General features: G+C 46.7%; 1 protein-coding gene across 2 annotated transcripts in view; it reads right to left on the bottom strand.

Moving 5' to 3' along the window:
* The window catches only part of MAP1A (microtubule associated protein 1A), a 769,586-nt gene that overhangs the window by 324,479 nt on the left and 430,746 nt on the right, over positions 1 to 14,361 (bottom strand). Inside the window, exon 1 of one of the 2 annotated variants that reach the window (XM_086958201.1) lies at positions 13,017 to 13,187. The exons of the other annotated variant lie outside the window; for it this stretch is intronic. The gene's annotated coding sequence lies outside the window, so the exon portion shown is untranslated. Of the gene's footprint in view, positions 1 to 13,016; positions 13,188 to 14,361 lie in introns of those variants that run through there. 2 annotated transcript variants of the gene reach the window in all.

Here is a 14,361-nt window from a genome sequence, read left to right on the forward strand (position 1 = left end):
TTGTTAAAAAGAGAGAAGAGGACTACTGTAGGAAATTTGTGTTTTCTGCATGGTCACTCCGGGTTTTTCGCTTTTAGCTGGGACTCTATATTTTTGCTGGCTTTAGAACTCTGTGCACTGTGCACTGCTAGCCAGTAGTAAAGTGCCTATGCTCTCCCTTTGTTAAATGGGCTTATTCCTCACTGGCACATATAACTTGCCTGTAAATCCCTGTCATATATTTATACTGTGCACGCAAGCCCTGGAAGTTAAATGCCACTTGTAGACTTATCCACCTATTGGACCATCCACTATAAAGGAGGTGCAAACATGGCTCCAGGTTTACCTTGTGTACCTGATTGTTGCAGTTTAAACTTGAAACCTGTCAAAATATCCCTTTTTGACAGGTAAAAGCCTTCCTTTCAAATATTAATATGTCTGCAAACCCCACGGACACACACCCCTAATTTTTTTGTAATTCATTTTCCTGGTCCCTCAAAACTCTATAGGAAGTCTTGCATAAGTCTCGAGGGATCGCGGCACACTTCCCTCCCCCTTTTTTTGATTTTGCCCCCCCCACAACAAGGGGTCAGGGCACCTCTGACCCCTTACATGGTATTTTTCAAACGTTTTAAGGACACTGGGACCAAGTACCCGTGTCCTTCAATGGCTGCCACAGCAGTTCTTCTGCTACTGCGACCCACCAATCAGACAGCTTGCTACTTTGATCTTAGTCCCACAGGAGTAAAATTACTGACAGGAGAAAAAGCATGCTCGGCCAACAACAGCCCTATATTTTTTTCATTCCTGAAGGACCAATTGTCACTATATCAATATTATTTAAACATTAATTTCACCAAAATTACTGAACAGATTTACACCAAATCACAAAAAACATGCTTTTTGGGTAAAGATATAACTTTCTGCCAAATGTGTTTATTTTGCTGTATTTTTTGGTTCTTGTTTCTAATTTTCTCTATGGAAATTGCATAGCAATTTGAGTTTTAGGACCCTCTTTTTCTTGGCCCTTGTGTGACAAATCATCCCCAAACTTTCCAGGAAGGGGCAATAGGGTATGATTTTTCTTTCTAGTTTTGTGAAGATTTTTCAAATATTGCCAAAGTTACTAGCAAAAAAAAACATCTTTCCAATAAAAAGTCTTACCTAACTATACCTACACAGTGATGACAGCCCCTGTGCAATATATATATATATTTACAATTAAAGATCATATGTAATACCTTGTGAACATACAAGGTGAATATGCTAGACTATAATTTAGACACAACTGCATTTTAGGATGAAATATTAGAAGAAATAATCCAAATGACAATTAATTGATATGACCCAAGGAGACACAACAACTGTTTGTTTTCTTTCATATATACACACTTGAATCCTTTAATTATTTTACCATTATTTCCTGTGGGGCATTATTTCCTATTTTAGTATTATAGCCTGTGGGGGTGTTATATTAAGTCCCTGCCTCTATTTTTCTATTGGAGACTATAGCAGTAATTGTAACTGGCCTTGTGTGGTACTAGACCAACACCAAAGCTGGGCTGGGGTACATTTACTACTGTTTTGTCACCTTTTAGGCAGTAGTACCTTTAGAAGTGTAGTTTGTGAATAGCAATGGACTTACTCTTTTGTGGATGGGTGTTTGTATTGGCATGCCCCTCAATAAACTCTTCCTTTCCCCTCCCTGATCCCCCCAACTACGAAAAGTGTAGCTAAGTGCAAACTAATACATTTATGACATGGATAGCCAGTATGGAGTTCATGATGTGAGAAAGTGTGTCATATGTCATCTTTAAGGAAGAGCATTTCGATGGTTATCATTTTAGTAGCCATAATGCTTCCAACCAAAACAGTGTCCAATAAAAATGTAAAAGATTATGTAACTATTGATTGACACAAAGAGCTGTGTCACCAACCAAAATAAAGGCATTCTAACAGCCATAATGCTTCTAACCGACAGAATTTGTCACTAAAATGGAAAATGTTGATTGGATATTGAATGGCACATGGAGCTGTAGCAAAAACCAAAATAAGGAAGTTGTGTTACCACTGTTTAAATTATTGGTGTAGCCTCAAGCAAGATATATTAACCAGCTTCTTAGGCCATAACCATCAAAAAGAATAAACAGAAAATAGAGAAGGCAGAGGAAAGCTATTAAAGCCATACACCATGAAGCTTATGAACAAAGGTGCAGGGCACTGAACTCTGTGTAGCCTGGAAGAAGGAAAAGAGAATGGAAATTTGGTCAAGTGAATCTTTCTATACTGTACGGTTGAGAATTATTCAGTGGGGTGTTTCTAGAAAAGCGTTTCTTAGACTATCGACTTCTGTGGGGCAACTTAATCAAAAGGCCCGTCCGCGCCTGTACCGGGACCAGGGCCATTCCCCCTGGCCCTGGGTACATGGATGCCCATAGTACCCCCTTGCGCTATTCCTCCTTTCATCTGAGGGAACTTAATATACCCATTATCAACACGCGGTGTCGACACTTGCCCCCACCCAGCTGCCTTGTGTCCGCCCCTGCCCCATGTCCAGGCTGTAATTATACTCTCCCTTGCCCTTTGCCTTCCGCCTATACCATCAGCCCCACACCTAAGCGCTATTTTCGTTCGGCGCTTATTAACGCCCGTTCCCTCCCGAAACACAGCTTGGAAATTAGGGAATTCATTGCAAGCCAGGAGCCGGACATCTTGTTTGTAACTGAATCTTGGGGAGATGCTGCTTCTGGCCCGGATTTCTGTTCTGACACCCCGGAAGGCTTCTGTGTGGTAAGACAGGACAGAACTACGGGGAGAGGAGGTGGCTTAGCCATTATCCATAAAGCGGTTTTTCACTCCAAAATCGAACCGATTCATCGACTGCATTGTGAAGCCTGTGCCTTTTCCATCACACTCAATCACAATCAGGTTTTTAAGGGAATCCTTTTATATCGCCACCCTGGCCCGCATACTCGTTTCCTTTCGGCTCTTGATGAATTTACAGAACTCTCCTTAGGGCATTCTGACTATACCATCTTGGGGGACTTCAATTTTCATCTGGAAGTCGCAGGGAACAAAGACACCACTCAACTTATTGCCGACCTACTAGCGGTAGGATTACAGCAGTTAGTGGCAGCCCCTACTCATCAAGTAGTACACAGGCTTGACGGTTTGTTCACCAACAACCCCAACATTGCACTGTCTACAGTTGTTCCCGTAGTATGGTCGGACCACCTTGCAGTCATTTTCAGCATCCTGGATCATAACCCCAACCCTCCTCAGTCCACATCTCGTACCCCCATTAGTACCAGAGCCTGGAAAAACCTGGACTACCCTCTATTGTCCAATATCTTGGCTGGATCTCCTTACAAGGCATCACCACACCCCAGCCTACTGTCCAGCAGGTACCAGGAGTGGATTCTGGATGCAATTAATCAAGTAGCCCCGGCCAAATCCATCATTTCTAACCGGGCCACGCCATCTACCCAATGGTTCACGGAGGATCTCCGACTACAACGACAGTATTGTAGGAATTTAGAAAGGTGCTGGCGCAAACACTATTGTCTTTCGGACAAGCAAACCTACAAAGATGCGCTAGCGCTATATAAGAGATCTATCATCACACATAAAAGCGCCTTTTTTCTTGCCCAGATTGAGTCCGCCCAGAACTCTGCAAGAAAGCTATTTCAAGTAGTCGATTCTCTCGCTAACCCTCCGACAGGGCCTCCCATTGAGCCATCTCAAGATCTTTGTAATGCGGTAGCGACTTTCTTTTCCACCAAGGTCACTAATATTTACTCATCTTTCTCTTCCCTTAAACGCTCGGAGTGCCCTGACCCCCTTCCTTTGTTCCCTTCACCTACATCTACCTTTTCCAACTTTCATATGGTCTCAACTGAACAGATCAGCAAGCTTATTACTTCTATTAAATCCGGTTCACCTTTAGACCCTTGCCCCCCTTCCATACTGAGTGTTCTCACGGAAGTTATTACGTCCCCGCTCACGGACTTATGTAATTCCATCTTCCAGACAGGCATCTATCCGGAAATTTGGAAAAATGCAATCATCAAGCCCTTGTTAAAAAAAAGTCCCTTGATCCCGCTGACTCAGCTAGTTACATACCCATTGCCTGCCTCCCATTCCCCGGCCAAAATATTTGAAGCAGTCATGAACCAACAGCTTTCGGGGTTCATCGATCACCATCAACTTTTAGATGATACCCAGTTCGGGTTTAGGAAGGGCCATGGCACAGAAACTGCTTTGATAAAGGCCTCTGACGAGATTAGGACCATCGTGGACCAGGGTGAGGCGGCGGTCCTTGTACTCCTAGATCTGTCCGCCGCCTTTGACACGGTCGATAATTCCATCTTGATCAACCGTGTCACATCCTTGGGGGTGACCCATCTTGCCAGGAACCTCATTGCTTCGTTTCTGGCCAATCGTACGCAGGCGGTGAAATTGGGCACTTCTACTCGCCCACCTTCACCCTTCCGTGTGGGGTGCCCCAGGGCTCCTCGCTAAGCCCCACATTATTTAATATATATGTGGCGGATTTGGCGAGGGTTATAAAAGCACACGGACTGCGCTTAACCACCTATGCGGATGACACCGAATTGGTGTTGGAGGTAAATAAGGATGGAACAGCCGTTGCTGCAAGATTCCAGGAGGGGATGTTGGCCATTGGCTCATGGATGTCGAGTAACTGCTTGAAATTAAATTCGGACAAGACCGAGGTGATGACCTTTGGCAACCTTTCGCCGGAATGGTCTTCCACCTGGTGGCCCAGTGAAATGGGCTCATCTTGGGCTCACCTCCCACTCCGGTTGCCAGGGTCAGAAACCTCGGTGTCATGTTCGATGACAAGCTGTTATTCAAGTACCATGTGAATGCAGTGGTCGCATCCTCCTTCTATATGGTGAGGAAGATTAAGAAGCTGGTGCCATATCTCTCTCCAGCTGCAGGAAAAACACTGATCACCACCCTCGGTTTTTCTAAGGTGGACTATGGCAACGCTCACTTCCTCAACACGCAAGAACGGGTCTTAACCAAACTGCAATCAGTTCAAAATGCGGCAGCCAGAATCCTGCTCGGCATCCCCAGTCACCGCCCCACCTCCTCGGCCATACGTCATCTGCATTGGCTAAGAGTTAAGAGTCGGATTAAGTTTAAAGCACTCTGTATCGCCTACAAGGCCATCCATGACTCAGGACCCAGGTTCCTTAAGGATGCTTTTCGGATCTATGCCCCTAAAAGATCACTTCGCTCATCCTGCACATACCTCCTCCCTGTCCCACGTACTAGAACCACTACCTGGGGAGATAGATGTTTCCTAGTAGCAACCCCCAGGCTGTGGAACTCTCTCCCTTTGTCCGTCAAAACCAGTCCCACTCTCATCATGTTCCGTAAACTTCTGAAAACCTGGTTATTCAATCAATGATTCATTTGGCTGCTCTCTGTCCCAGGAAGTTCGATATGCGCCGAGACACCCCAGGGTAGTTGTGCGCAATAAAAATCCCAAAAACATAAACATCAATACTGGAAACCAGAGAACCCGACTTCACGCATTTCTACAACCTGCGCCTTAAAACAATCATAAATACAGAAACAAGTACACCTCAAACAAATTATGTGATAGTTTATTTAATTCTCAAACAAAAGATATCCAAAAATTGAAATTTTAATGGGAAGGTGGAGCTTTTCAAAATGCGGTTGTATTTCTAATAAACAATCTAATATGCTAGACTCTAGCATGTCACCTTATCATTTTTGCTCCTAATATATACTCTCTCTATGCGTGCTCCCTGTAAAGCACCAGATCCGTTTAGAGATAAACCTTCTGGCTTAGAATTGTCTGCCTGGTTTAGCAAAAGTATTTTCAAACCAAGCCCTTAGAATTTGAAAAGGCGCACCCTGAGATTCTCCGGTTTCTTTGCAGCAATCCCCACTGTTATCATTCTGCAGTCTTTATTCCATCTTTGATGTCTTAGTGAATCTTATACATATGCGGAACTGTGAATATAAGGTCTGTAAATGTCTGTGCTCTACTGTTTCTGACAAGGGGCCATATAATACAGATGCTGTTGGAATCAAGGTTGTATGTTGATCATAATATTTATTAACAATAATAATCATAACTGATCTCTTGTCTTCTTATTTTAGGAAAAGATTAATGGATTGGTTGCCAACATCAATGTATTATTTACCAATTTCTTTCACATTATGAAACCAGGTTTTCAAACTGGTCAGGGGCTAACACTGGGTAAACAATGAACACATGTTGGAACCCATGGGCACCGCACGGTCTACAGCAGATCCCAAGTCAAACAATTCATAGTCTCCTAGAATCAGCAACAGTGCGAACAAATCATAGGCACCTCAAATCACTTACAGTGTATGAACTACAAGTCCAACAAATCACAGGCACCTACAATCGCCTGGAGTGTGGTTTATGCACTGTAGGTGATTTGATGTGCCTATAATTTGTTTGACATGGGATCCTGCTGCAGGGTCTAAAGGGGCCCTTGGATCTATCAGGGGTTTATTGCTTCCAATATCACTCTTGCTATCTGAAACAGGGCCCTTCAAGATCCATTTTGACATCTAATGGTGTTCAACAAATATGTAAACTCAGAAGATGGGTGGCACTGCTATCAGCATTCATATGATAAGCAGATATCACACATCAAATATCAGAGATGTCATTGTTGTCTTTTTGAAATACAATGTGTAGATGGGCATGAAAGGAAATGCTTATTTTCAACTTGGGCCTCAGTGAGACAACTTAGAGGCTAAAAATGATTCATGGATCAATTGACCCGGACACATGTTTGTCAGGCACTTCAACACCCAAACACAGATTGGGCTTTCTATCATGTGTGCCACTCCCTGGAATACTTTTTGAATATAAGGAGTTAGGTCCTGGGACGTGCAGTTGGATGGACAATTATTAAACACTTATACAAAGAATTACCAGCTGCACATTTCTTTCATGTCTCACATTTGAGAACTACAAACCAACATCAATTCAAGTTTGTAAGGTATACTTTGTTCATACCTGTTTTATTTCATTATTTTTAAATGTTTCTGTATTATTTCATCAAAGAAAAAAACACACTATACATACATATTTACAATTTATACAAGACAGCATATATACTCTAGAAAATTCAAAAATATATAGAAATAGAATTCATCACATAGAAACAATTTCATCAACAGACATCAATTATTGTGGGGTGTCCTATCTTGACACCAAGTTCATTTACTGTCCATTACAACTTAATGCAAGGAAAAAAGTAAGAAATACTCTAAGCAAAAAATCATTCCAAAAAGACCACACATGAATTAATTAGTCAAAAGGACTTCCAAGTCAATTGCTTCTCAATGTGCCGACGCGTTTCGAACCCTCTCACGTTAATTTTCAGGTTCTCACCAGGGCTCTGTTCTTAACTTGTCTGTTTTCCAGCAACAATTGATCCACAGATTCGCTTTCTTTTGTATGAGGGAAGGATGTCCTTCTATTCTGCTACCTTACACAAGCAGTCCTCTTATTGCGTGTGCTTGCACCTTTTATTTTCTTTTTCTAGGGTTGTTTTTCTTTTCCTGTTCGTTCTTTAGTTTAGTGCTCACTAATCCTTTCCTGGTTATTCAGCCTGTTTTAAGTAGTCGTTACAACATTGGGCCGCCGGTTTTGCCAACATCTGGCGGTGGATTCGAGGGAACCGCCGATACTTCGTGTTAGTCAACGCGCAATAGTCAGCGTCTTTTTCATGGGGCTGTTATGAGTGCTATTATCTGTTTTTACAGCTTCTTTGGGCTCTCTGACTCTATCTCTGGGCCTGGAATACGGCCTAGGGAGTGCCACCTCTTTTGTTATAATCTCATATGGAGTGATTTATCTATGTCTTTACTGACAATGCCAATTCAGTCTGTATGGAGCTTACACTTGCTGTGTAGAAAAAAGACTCAAATGCAGAGGTTTGTTGCCTGCCACAAGCATTCCACGCTGAACACTGAAGCACTAGATTCAGCACAACACCGAGGTTGTAACTCAAAAGTCCGAACAATAATAGGTGTCCCATGCTTTGGTCCTTGCCTGGGTCCACTATGATGCCACACCCTTTCTAGAACCACTAGGACTAGTCCACGTTATGGACCAAGAATCTTACAACCACCTTGAGGTAGCCATGACCTTACAGGATTTGCCACCTCGTGCTGCCCACACCACAACAAGCATCCTATGTTTCCATGACCAATGTAGGGCTAGCGTCATCTACGTGCATTCTCTTGGAATGGCACCACACTGTTTCAACTTGTTTTGTTTCCATTGGTTGTAAAATGCTGTTGTGCTGCCATTAGTTTGAGGAAAACTAGTTTTCCCTAATTATAATATTTACAACAAAGCACTATAAAATATTGAATTATTCCATCTCAATGACATGCGTCGCATTGACCACAGACTATGACAGACAGACTGCCACAGTTCAATGCTGTGACTTGAAGTTTTTACCACGATCTTTACAGGAAACAATCAAGGAAAATGCTCTATCTTGCCATATGGCTAATTAAGGTTTAGTGATTGAGATCAGTGGACAGGGGCTCCAAAGGGCTTTGACCACTTAGTTTTATTTATTTTTTATCTTGTCTTATATTGATAGTTAATGTGCTCTAGCGCCTCTTGTGGTAGGGTTGAAAAGCAGGAAAACTGATGCATGCAGCCTGATGCGTTTTCTCCCTATCGTGAATAGTAGGTTTACATGGGGGTATTCTAGCGCTGAGGTCCCTCGTGACCAATGAACACAGTTTGAATTTTGATGCAAATCCGAGGTTCAAATATGGGTTATGGACACTGTAAATACACCGTCATTGCTTATTTACTAGGGCCCTTTGAGATAGGTAGATTAGACGCGCAATAGTAAGGCTTTGAGGCCTACCTGAAAAGACAGGGGTTGTGTACACTGAATCAGCGGTGAGTGTGCTTTCGGAAAGGCCATTGGTTCGCAGGCTATGCTATCAGCATCTTAATGCCACACAGATAAGTTAGGGTGATCAACCGTCTGTAAATTTCACGGATGGTCCGTAATTTTGGTGTCCTGTCCGTTGTCCATCATTATTCCTTTGACGCCTGGATTAATTACAGCAAACTGCTGTTCCCCTGCGAGAAGCCGTAAGAGTTTAAAAGTTCTTGGGGCTGCTCGCACTTCTCTTCTAGCCTCCACAGGATGCAGCAGACCCTCCCTGACCTCACACAGGCTGAGGGCAGGTCCATTGTCATCCTGATTTAGGCTGATTATCACCTTTAGAATGACAATGGGCCGTCTGCCTTAAACATAACATGGCAAGTGAGTCACTTGGAGCCTATAGATTGCAATTACTGATTACAGAGAATCGTTCCCCATTCAGCACACTGTGGGAAACTTGCAGGGAACTTGAGGCCTTGTGCAGTTTGCCAATGTTGTTCATTGATATCCCAATGTAAATAAATTACAGTATCCCAAATATCACTATATCCCCCACATCCCAGCAAAGCAAATCTCATTTGCCCCAGTGCTGACAAAATAAATCTGCATGTTACTATTGGATCACTTCACTTTTTCAGTTCGGATTTATTTTTTCTAAAGTATTAAGTATAGTAGGAGTAGTGATAGGGTAGGAGCAACGACCGGGCAGGAGCAGTGACAGGGCAGGAGCAACGACCGAGCAGGAGCAGTGACTGTGCAGGAGCAGTGACAGGGCAGGAGCGGCTATGATAGAGCAGGAGCAGTGACAGGCCAGGAGCGGTGACAGGGCAGGAGCAGTGACAGGGCAGGAGCAGTGACCGAGCAGGAGCAGTGACAGGGCAGGAGCGGGGGTGATAGGGCAGGAGCAGTGACACGGCAGGAGCGGTGATAGGGCAGGAGCGGTGACACGGCAGGAGCGGTGATAGGGCAGGAGCGGTGATAGGACAGAAGCGGTGATAGGGCGGGAGCAGTGATAGGATAGGAGCGGTGATAGGGCAGGAGCGGTGACACGGCAGGAGCGGTGATAGGGCAGGAGCGGTGATAGGACAGAAGCGGTGATAGGGCGGGAGCAGTGATAGGATAGGAGCGGTGATAGGGCAGGAGCGGTGATAGGGCGGGAGCAGTGATAGGGCGGGAGCAGTGATAGGGCGGGAGCAGTGATAGGACAGGAGCGGTGATAGGGCAGGAGCGGTGACAGGGCAGGAGCAGTGACTGAGCATGAGCAGTGATAGAGTAGGAGCAGTGACAGGGCAGGAGCAGTGATAGGGCAGGAGCAGTTATAGAGCAGGAGCGGTGAACAGGCAGGAGCAGTAAACGGGCAGAAGCAGTGACTGAGTAGCAGAGAACGGGCAGGAGAAGTGACTGGGCAGGAGCAGTGATGGGGCAGGAGCAGTGATAGAGCAGGAGCGGTGAGCGGTGATAGGGCAGGAGCAGTGACAGGGCAGGAGCGGTGAACAGGCAGGAGCAGTAAACGGGCAAGAGCAGAGAACGGGCAGGAGAAGTGACTGGGCAGGAGCAGTGACGGGACAGGAGAAGTCGACGCGCAGATCAGTGACCGGGATGTAGAAGTGACGGGGTGCTATGGCACTGCTATCCTCGTCATATTTTGAAGAGGACAGATGCACCTCTTTTAAGCTAAGCAAAGTCAGAGAAATCACAGCGATTGCAGCGGCTGTTTTTGGACTCGCTCAAAGCAGATTTCGGGTTCCCCAGTCTGCCCTGCAAACTATTCATGTTTATTGCTTGAGTTCAGAGAGGCCCGAGAATGCTTGAGCTGAAGCCCTAACACACACTAGAGACAAAAATGAACAAATGAACCAGTGGAACCTGCCGACCACAATAAAGAGGCTGCCAAACACAACCACTGGACATTGCTTTTGTTTCCACAACTGTCTGCAACACATGCGGATCGTTTAATGGTTTCTGCCTTTCGTGTGATACTTCATCAGCGAGAGCAATGACAGATCGCTGGACCAAGATTTCAGAGCAGTTGACAGCACGGCGTCTGTGTGGCCAGAATCTCGGGGCCTTGAGCTGTAAATATCCTCTGATGTGTCTGTAAAATATATATTTTGTCCCTCATTTTTGTCCTGAATTTTGACCTTCTGTCCTGAATTTTTGTCCGGAATTTTGGCCCTTTGTCCTGAATTTTTACACACACTGTCCTGAATTTGCACCCATGCCAGTTGGTCACCCTAAGATAAGTGTGTCTATGTCAACTTGTACGGTTGTACTCTCTGGCTTTTTCAAATGCAAATCAGAAATGAGTGTTAAGGAACCGCCTGGTTCTCTCACTTAGACGCCCGAGGCCAGCCTCACTGAGACCTCTCAGGGAAGACTGTGGCGATGAGAAATGGCACCGAACGCCAGTAGAATCCGCTGCAGCGGTTGGTCAAGTCCCCCATCAATAAATATGATTATGGGGTGAATGACGTCTGTGCGGACTGCGTCACAGTGGCTGGGTCCATCCGGGCATCATCGAAGGGCAGGTATTCCCAAGCACCAGGCGCGGGCCTGGCAGCCCGGCCCACCCCGATCCACACCAGGTGGACCGCCTCTTGTGCATTCATGGAAGGATTCTGTTGGGGGCTACAGCTGCGCGAGCAGCTTCAGTCGAAGACTATCCAATAGCAAAGCCTTCCGCTCATGACGTGGTGGTTAAGAAATGAGAGCAGCACCAAGAAGGAAAAAAAAACTTCATCTGATTGATAACCAAGGTGATCAGAATTGGGACCCCTGCTGGTGACTGGTGGTGAAACAGCCCGGCGTTCCTGGGAGATGACCGTGCTGTCACTTGATGATCGGACGGGTGGGGGAGGGATTGTGTAGGGATAGTGTAGAGGAGGAAAAGGGGGAAGTCCACGCCGCCCAAATCCGCGTTCTGACGGGGTTTCAGACCTTCATTCCCGGTGTATGTGTTTGACACCTGCCGCAATACTACATTCCATGAAATGCAAACTATACGCCACCTCAAGGGTCAGCCCCTCCCTTTCAGACCAGGCAGCCTCATCCAGAGGTGGAGCCGCCCTGCCAGCATCACCTGCCCAGAGAGGAGTCGCTATGGAGATGAAGGCTGCTTCTAAAACACTGGCTCTGCCCCTCCCCCCGAGAGATGATGAATGGGGGAGGCGACATCAGGCCCCCAAAGGCCGCTCTCCTGGTTACCCAGGCAAAGCACCGGGCGACACAGAGCCCGCCCGAACGCCCCCTCCCTGCATCACGCCCAGTGTCAGATGTGGGTGGCGTGGGCAGCAGCTGAACCCCCTTGTATGACGTGGGCTTCTGGTCTGCCCCACCTGGCATAGGGCTCAAAGGCAGACTGGCCTAGATGGAAACAACATAAGGTGATGGACACAGCACACCCCTTTCGGGCCACTGGCCTGTCGGAGATACCCACCTGTTTCTACCGGGCCGTCTGCCTCTGACATGAGTGGCATGCAAATGGGGTGGGGGTGATGGAGAGGTCGGGGGACTAGAAAGGAAAACCATCTACTGCATAACCCCATTTCCGCTCCACCTGCCACACGACAATCTTGTCGGCATTCCAAATGTGCAACGGGGGCACGCTCTCCGTTCCCAAAGCTGCCTGCTGGCTTCGATTCCTAAAATGCACATACATACATTCAGCACTGGTGACGCGTCTATGATGTTTGCCCTCAAAACGCAATGACCAGCAAAGACAGATACCACGAGCCGGATTTCCACAGCAACATAAAACATGGTACATCCGACAGCAGCACGGAAGGCTGTTTCCCCCATCCTGCCATCTTCGCAGGGTCTCCTTAGCATTCTCAGCACAGATTTCACATTTTCTACTCAGTCTCCATCGCTCCCAGTCCCAGCCCCTCTCCCCTCACTGCTGCACCCACCCCGCATTAAAGCGCCGGTACCCCAATGAGAACACGCCCTATGTCCCCCACCCCATCATTCCCCGCGGAGCCCCGGCTCAGTTCGGGTACCTGTCACCCACCCACCTCCAATGCTGCTGGCACAACCCCCCTTCCCCGTCCCTCCTCGGAATGAGGCGCGTGGACATACCCTTGAGCCCCGGGATGGAAGAGTCCACGGAGGAAGAGGAGGAAGCAGCAGCCGCTGCCGAAGGAGCCGGGAGAGCAGGAGGGAGGAGGCAGAGGAGCCGGGGCAGAGCGGAGGGTGAGAGAGGGGGCAGGAGAGGGGCAGGAGGAGACGGCCACTCACACGTACAGTACGGGCTGCAGAGAGCAGAGTGGATGCATTTCAGGGAGGAGCGCTCCAGCCTCCCTCGCTCCCACACCCTCACCACAATGCACCAGGCAGACTTAACCCCCTCGCTGCCAGAGCGCTGCTAACTGCTCATTGCTTCAGCTTTCATCACCCAGGGGGCACCGACAGCGCCTCGCGACACGAACACCCAGAATTAACCCACTCCCTGCCCCAGCCTAACCACAGCCACTGCATGTAGGAAACAGACGTTTTAATGCAGGGCCGTGCAGTGCCTTGTTGTTTGATAGTCATCACAATGAGGTGCCATGAAATGACCATTCGTCTTGCTTCTAATTCCAACATATGGTTATTTTACATTTTAGCTGTAACTTTATTTCCCAGGTTTTCCGTGAAGGACGAACTGGGCTTAAGCCCCTTGAAAGGAATGCTTTCAACAAGTCGGAGTATCCTAGTGGTCTTAAAGTGGAGTTAGTCAAGATTCTTCTGGTACTTCACCCTAGGCATAGAGTTGCAGCGGTCAGCTATCCCTCCCGGCCTGCTTGGGGTCATACACGCATTGTCGCCTGCTCAGGGATAGCGGCCCCCTCTACTGAAGACCTGCCCTGATGCCCCCTTTTCCAGCCTTGACACAATTTCCTAGTTCCAGCACGGCATTGCTTTCAGGCCCCTGGGCTCCCACAGTCACTGATGCACCTGGTTAACCACCTACACCCAAAGCCAGGCGCCTCTTGGTTATAGAACTGTGGGGCATATTATCAAGGGATTTATCTCCGCTTTTTTGGCTTTAAAAGCCAAGAAAGCGGAGATAAAATTAAATCCCTATTACCTAGCTGTTGCTAACACCAGTTAGCGACAGCTGGTAGGAGATAGCGACCATCCTGGGCCCCGCTTTGCATGTCAGTGAAATTTATCACTAATGACATGGAAACAGCCGCTAACATCGCTATCTCCTATTACCAACTTTTGTAGATATTCGCTCTAAGCGCAAATATCTCCAAAAACTAACACCTGCCCTGAGCAGTTCTTAGCCATGTTATCCAATGGTAGGTGGATAACATGGCTAAGAGCATTAGCTCGGTAATGCATGAACATCGCGGACTTTTCAGCGATATTCATGCATTTCGGCTGATTTTTATCGCTTAGGAGATAAACCTTGATAATAGCAAGGTTCCTAAGCGAT

The sequence above is a fragment of the Lissotriton vulgaris genome, chromosome 2_1 (assembly GCF_964263255.1).
Source record: "Lissotriton vulgaris chromosome 2_1, aLisVul1.2, whole genome shotgun sequence".
Lineage (NCBI taxonomy): Eukaryota > Metazoa > Chordata > Amphibia > Caudata > Salamandridae > Lissotriton > Lissotriton vulgaris.